The 7500-nt window shown below is 37.4% G+C and overlaps 1 long non-coding RNA gene across 1 annotated transcript in view; it reads right to left on the reverse strand.

Annotated features, from left to right (window-relative positions):
* Positions 1-4157: 4157 nt before the first annotated feature.
* Positions 4158-7500, reverse strand: part of LOC113080885 (uncharacterized) — a 5656-nt gene continuing 2313 nt past the window's right edge. The window contains exons 2-4 of the long non-coding RNA XR_003282042.1: positions 6666-6708; positions 5042-5113; positions 4158-4282 (exon numbers count right to left, since the gene is read on the reverse strand). This is a non-coding gene — a long non-coding RNA (uncharacterized LOC113080885). The remainder of the gene's footprint in view (positions 4283-5041; positions 5114-6665; positions 6709-7500) is intronic.

The raw sequence follows: 7500 nt of genomic DNA on the forward strand, positions 1-7500 counted from the left end.
TGTCCAACAGCGACACCAGCAGATGTAGGTTGAGCGTTCAGAGAGATAGAGAGATTTTTTCTCCTCCATTGAGCGCGTTGCTCTTCCTCCTCTTCTTCTAGTCAGTCTTTTCTGTTTCGCGGACCAGCTATAGCACGCGTTAGCGCCCCCAAACAGGACTAGAGTACAGTGCAAAGCCTATAAACGCGGAAGCCGCGGCAAACAGAGCGGGGCGGGGCTACACGTGTTGCTCCGCCCCCTAACAGACGTTAATATTCATCAGAGTGAAATGCAATAGATCATAAAGACGACCTGAGAAAAAAAATTATAATAAGTAAATAAATAAAAACTATAAAAGAAAAAAATAATAAATAAAATGAAAATAAAAGTTTGCACAGAACATTGATGACTCTACTGAAAAGTAAAGAAAGTATGACAACCAGGCCTAATGTGTTTAATTCTATCCACTAGGGGGCGCCACCTTATTATAATTGGTCTCCTCAGCAGATTGCTTTTGCATATATGTGCTGTACTATAACAGATCTCTTCATACATACTTCATACATTGCAGTTTACTCTGTTAGGCATGTGTCTTTGAGTACTGTCATGCATGCACAAGATGTTGCATTTATGTTTAATAATCTCACCATTTGAATGTGTTGCATGCACTGAAAGAAAAGCAGGTAATATAAAAATTAGTATTTACATTATGATACTAAATGCCCTCTTTGAACAATAAATAATTAGTATCAAGTTATCTGGATTTTTACAGATTTGTAAGTATACACTTTGATTTTGTAAAGACAAGTATGAAGCCACAATATGGAGTCACTTCCCTTTGGGGTTTCTCCTGACTCACCTGTGCATTGCCCAGAGATGCAGATGTTGCTGTGGAAGGACGAGAAGAAAATATAATCAGTGTAATCATCTTATGAACTTACAGGAAGCACTTTCATTTTAAAAACATTAATTCTGTATTAATAGCAATTAAGCAATAGTAGGTATTGGTTCTTGAGTTACAGAAACAGTTATTGGCTGTGCTTCAGTTGCAGTAGACATTATTGTTTGTGTACTTGCAGAAGTTGTTGATACTTCTAAACTTTTAGGTAGAGCAGCACTAAAATTTCCAGTTGCTGTAGAAAATAAAGCTATTGAAATATCCGGTTTTGAACTAGTCATAGTTTGTGCTCCTATTGCTGTTTTACCGAAGACTGTGGACGGTTCTACAGTGCTCAGTACTTCAGCTGAAGACGAAAGCTTGATTGTGCTGAAAGTTTTTTTATTAGAAGTAGTTGTGGTTGTTGTTTAAACTTTGTTTTAGAAGATATAGTAAATAAATGTGTTAGCATTGCAGGTGTTGTATCACTAGTAGTTTGTGAAGTTGTGTTCGCATCGAGAGTATTTGGTACTACAGATGTGGTAAGGAGAGTTATTGTTGATCTTGCAGATGTAGTAAGAAAAGTAGTTATTATTATGTTAGAGGAGAGGATCCAGATGAGCAGACTGCCATCTTCAGCTGGAGGGACTGAAGCAAAGCCAACATGAACAACAGACTTTCCAAGGACATTACCATGTTGATAACATTATTGGTTAAGTTGCGTTGTCATGTGATGAGTCTATTTATCATGTTTATTTGATAAGAATGTGCATGTTGATTTGTTTTGCTATATATGGTTTATGAGCACACAAATTTGTATAATGACATGGGTTAATAAACATAATAAACATGGTTTATGAGGTTTACATTTCCTGTGTCCCCTGAACTAAACAGTGTTTTTTGACATTTAAAAAATGCCTGTAGTTTTTTGTGAGGGGATAGATTTAGATGTAGAGTTAGTGTAAGGGGATAGAAAATACAGTTTGTATAGTATAAAAATCATTACATCTATGGAGAGTCCCTGTACACAAATGCAAGAACGTGTGTGTGTGTGTTGTGTGTGTGTGTGTGTGTGTGTGTCTGTGTGTGTGTGTCTGTGTGTGTGTCGTGTGTGTGTGGTGTGTGTCTGTGTGTACTGCTGTGTGTGTGTGTGTGTCTGTGTGTGTGCGTGTGTCTGTGTGTGTGTGTTGTGTGTGTGTCTCACCCATACAGAGGGCAGACAGCAGTATTAGTCTGCGGTGCATGATGTCTTGTCTCTTCTTGTTTTATTTCATATTTTATGCTGCAAGGGTGAAAACAGATGTATTATTCAACATACACTGTGAAAATCAATTTAAAATATGTTTTCCATTTGGTGTGCCTTCACATAAATGTTTTACAGTATTAAAGCTTATAACAGTGCTGTATAAATTTATTCTATGCAGAAGTTAGCACATTTTGCTCAAAAGAAACTCAGAGCTAACATAAACTGAAGATCATTTCAGAATATTTGTATTTGGGACTTTTGACACTGTGCTTCCCTTTTCAGTCGGTTACGGCCGATCTCAAACCTGCGAGTTTGGAACTGTGCACTTCACAAGCTGCTGTTCAAGATGTTGACACAGAAACACATTTCTAGTTTGTCCACCCCCCAAGATTAGTTTCGATTAGGAATCGATCTGAAGGATGCATTCAGCACTCAAAGCTCTTTGTCTGTTATGAAGTCCAGCAGAAGGGGAAGGCAGTCTCTAAGCAGAGGATGTGGCCTGCTGGCTAGTGGATGCATCACCTTGGCCTTGCTGACAGATATCTGTAGAGCTGTGTGTGGGCAACTCTGAACACACTCGTTAGGTTCTATAGCCTTCATGTTCAACCACTATCCTCCTGTGTTCTTTCCTCAAACGGGTAGTGGCACTGAGAGACCCTAGTTCAGAGTCTGCTAGCTGCGTCTTGGTGCTTATTTTTCTCCAGAAAGTTCCCTAACTGGGCAAACCCTTTTGAGATCTCCAGCACTTTGACATCTGGATGTGGTGGAGCATACTGCGCTAGGCCTTCATCCGATAAATTCTTGAAAGCTGGTGTGAGACTGGTGCACATATGATACATACAGTTCAATAATTGATGATTATCATCACCGATATAAAGTATAACAATCTACTCCTATGTACAAGTTAACACCTGATGGCGTTTCTTCTGGGCTATTGAGTTACAACAAATATGTTTTAGAAACACACGGTTATAATAGCCAGAGAAAAGACTAAGACAGAAATCAAGGGTCAAGAGCCCAACTAAAGCAGACACTGATCTCTAACATGGTTACTTCAAATGAAACAATAAATCAACATCTAAACCTTAGTTCATTCTCAATAAGATCTTCTGTAGACGTCTGACAGAAATAAAGTCAGTCTGGTTATTAATAAGTGGAGCTGGTGATGCTGTTTGTGGGGTTGTTTAATCAGATCTTGAGAGATTTCATGTATTTTATTTCAGTTGATTTCATCTAAGGCTGTGTCTGAAGTCAGTTGTAGTAGTTCTTGTGTTTCTCTTTTCTTCAGTGATTCTGTTTGTTAACAGCAGCTGTTCATCACTAATTCTCAATCAGCACTTAGTAATAATCACTTAATTACTTGAATGCAAAGTTTTAAAACTTACATGGTTTAAATCAAGGCAATATATTTACTCAAACGGTTTGAGTAAAGTTTACTTATCGGGTTTTACAGTGCTATTTCTTTGTCTGTTTTCTTAATTGCAGAATATTTATCATGTGCATCCAGTCCTTCGTGCTGTCTTTGCTGTAAACTGGTTTAAAGGGACAGAAGTGAGAGACTTATTTACCCTCATTTGATAAAACTGTTTTGAAAAAAATTATTTTACATTTAGAAATTTCTAGAATATCTGTTTCGGGTTTTTTGTTAGAGTAAAAACTTTTCCAAAATAAAAAAGTAAGTAAGTGAAATTTTCACTTATTTTCACCAGATCTTGAAGTGTTCCTGTAGCTCAGTGGTAGAACATTGCATTGCAAGCCGCAAGGTTTGGGGTTCGATTCCCCGGGAACACATGATAGGTGAAAAGTGTTAGCCTGAATGCACTGTAAGTTGCTTTGGATAAAAGTGTCTGCTAAATGCATTCATTTAATATTATTTAATTCAGTTTTACTCAATAAAATGTACTTTATTATTTATTTATTTTTTTTACTTAACTTAGTTTAAGTAGATTTACTTAATTTCCAAATGTGTTAAATTTACTTGAAAAATGCTTGTGCAAAAACTTGCCAAATAAAAATTAAGTAAATTTACTTATTACTTTTTTCAGTGTACTGCATCACCATAAAAAATTAATTATGCATGGTTAATGTAATGTAACAGTTAATGTAATGTATGGTAATTGTGTTATTACTCTTTACCTGTTGATGGCGCTGTCTTTCTAGAGATGTGTTGTGGATATAACCTGTTGGAAAAGACAAGAAGAAGGTTCAGTAAAACTGATAATCATGTTAATCTGTGGTCTCTGTGAATTATTGAAATACACATTCAACAAACACCACATGGTATCAGAAGAAAACCATGGAGCAGTTTTAAGATTCGAAGGAAATGTGGCGGAAAACTGGTGAACGTGGATTCAAAAGTTTGACCTGTATCTCACTGCAACTGGCATTGCAGAGAAGAGTGACAAAGTAAAGTATGCAACTTTTCTTCATGTGGCTGGAGATGATGCAATAAAATTATTGATGATGATGTGGATGATTTTGAAGTGCTCAAAGAAAGGTTTAGTGAGTACTGTGAGCCAAGAAAGAAATCTGAGGCATGTTAAAGGCATGCCAACGAAGTAACACAAATGAAACACAAAAATCACGAAAACCAAGTCATCTGTCAGACAGCCGAATTCCAAGCACATAGGGAAAGAGAAGGAAGAATGCACAAGATGCGGTTATGTACATGAGCCAAGGAAGTGTCCGAAAAAAGGCAAAATTGGTAATGAGTGCTCGCGAAAGAACCATGTGCAAAATGCCAAAACTAGAAGGAAAACCAAGAAAAGTGGATAAAAAGTCCATAAGATAAAACAAGAAACTGCTGAATTGTTTATAGATACCATCGGAAGTGAGCAAACAGCTAGTACATGGCTGGAACAAATGAATAAAGTCTCTACCATGGAAAGTGAAAACAAGAAATGGACTCAAGAATTCAGAATTAACAACTGTGTACTTACCTTTAAGCTAGGCTCAGGAGCTGAAAGCCACTGAAAGTAGCCATCGCACTAAAGGACAGGGTCCAAATGGAACTGAAACGAATGGAAGATCTTGGAGTTATTGTGAAGCAAACCGATCATCCACAAGATCTTAACAAAGCAATAAAGAAAGAACACTACCCATTGTGTACACTTGAAGAAATAGTAGCTGAGATGCCGAATGCCAAAGTATTCTCAGTGCTTGATGCCAATAATATGTTTTGGCAAATACAGCTGGATGAAGAGAGCTCCAAACTATGTACTTTCAACCCTCCTTTTGGAAAATACCGGTTTTTGAGACTTCCATTTTGCACAGTGTCAGCTCCGGAAGTGTTTTAAGTGTGCATTGTACAAACACTTAAAGGCTTAGATGGAGTCGTGAACATGGATGACATTCTGGTTTGGGGTGAAGACATGGAACAACATGACAAGAGACCAAGACAACTGCTAGATAGAACTAGAAGCATTAATCTAGTTAAAGTTAAACAAAAACAAATGCATGATCAGAATGAACGAAGTCAGCTATGTTGGACACATTCTGTCTGCAGAGGGGTTGAAGCCAGACAAAGAAAAAGTCATAGCAATACAGAACATGCCAGAGTCAGTGGACAAAGCTGCACTAATGAGGTTCCTAGGACTGCTTCAATATCTGGCTGTTCCAAACATGTCAGACATCAGTGCTGTCACATTTAAGGAAACTTCTAGAGGGAGATGTAGCTTGACATTGGGAGTCAGAACAACAGAAGAGCTTTGAAAAGCTGAAGTCACTTGTGAGCAACGCCCCAGTGTTGAAGTATTTTGATTTCAACAAAGAGATAATGTTGTCAGTGGATGCAATTGCTGGACTTCTGGGAGTAGTGTTGCTTCAAGATGGACATCTGGTGGGATTTGGATCAAGGTCTTTTACTGAGTGTCAGAAAAGATTTACTCAAATAGAAAAAGAGCTCTTGGCGATTGTCTTGAAGTCCCATCAGTATGTCTATGGTACAAGTGGAGACAGATCATAAGCCCCAGGAGACAGTGTTTAAAAAGTCTCTCCAAAAAGCTTTTGAGTTGAGGAGTCATGAACAACCCAGATCCTACTGTATGTGAACACCTTCAGGAGAAACCGGCGACACCTGGCGAAAACCAGAGGAATTACTTTCTCACAACCACCCTCTCTAGATCTGGAGGAGTGTTCTTCAGTAGACCGTGAGCCTGCAGATGATACTCCAGTGCAATCACCAGTAAAAAGACCTGTAACACCAAGAGTGGACCAGGAAGAACAGGTCAAAGGGTCACGATGTGGTCGATTGATTAGACCACCAAAACTCTATTCTCCACGAAAGCGTAGTGGATGTGTAAGTGCAAAGAGTTGTTTATAGTTAGGTTATGAAACACAACACTTATTTAATTTATAGTTTGACATAAAAAAAAAAAAACAAAGCAAAAAACTAAAGCAATTTGTATGTGGTAATAGAAGAATGTTTGGATTAACATAAGGTATTATGTAAATTCTAAAGTTTAAACAATAGAAGTTGTGTTGTTTAAGTTGCTATGTGAGGAATATATTTCTTAAGAGGGGAAATGTAATGTAATGTATGGTAATTGTGTTATTACTCTTCACCTGTTGATGGCACTCTCTGTCTAAGATGTGTTGAGGATATAACCTGTTGGAAAAGACAAGAAGAAGATTCGGTAAAACTGATAGTCACAGTAATCTGTGGTCTCTGTGAAGTATTGAAATACACATTCAACAAACATCACAGTTAAAGTAGTTTTGCCATTCATGTCTCTTAAAATATCAGTTCTAAACAGGACCGGACCTCTGCAGGCTACTCGTGGTGGGCTCGTGCTAGCAGCGATTGCCTTACCGCCTGCGTTTTGATTGGCCAAATCAGTTTGGGTGAATGCAAACAACTTAAGTTAATTGGCAACCCTAATGACGATGTAATTATCTTTTGACTCCCCTGACAGCGGCACCCTGCTCAAAAAATAAATAAATAAATAAAATAACAAAAAAGTCAGTTATTGGAGATATGCAAACAAAAAATAACAGCTCTAAGAAAATGGATAATAGAATGCGCAAAGGTGTCACTAAAAAGATAAGTGCAAAAAAAGAAGAGAAAAAAAACACTGTAACAAAGTGAGCTGGGCTAAGGCATGAAACTCCAGGGGTGAAAATGGCACCCTGCCCTGTTTCTAAAAAAAAAAAAAAAAAAAAACCTTGTGTAAAACATATTGATCAGGGCCACAGAGCAGGAAGTGCTACAAAGAAGAGGTAAATCAATAAAGAGTTAAAAATCACAAATTATTGTTTTAAAATAGCATTTCTAGACCATCTTAACTGGTAATTTCAACTGATTTTTAATTTCAGTTACATCACTGTTTGCTTTTAATTCAGCAAAATGTGTCTAAATGTCTTTTGAAAAAGAACATGACTTGGACCATAATCTAGTATT

Source organism: Carassius auratus, unplaced genomic scaffold, assembly GCF_003368295.1.
Source record: "Carassius auratus strain Wakin unplaced genomic scaffold, ASM336829v1 scaf_tig00032405, whole genome shotgun sequence".
NCBI classification, from domain to species: domain Eukaryota; kingdom Metazoa; phylum Chordata; class Actinopteri; order Cypriniformes; family Cyprinidae; genus Carassius; species Carassius auratus.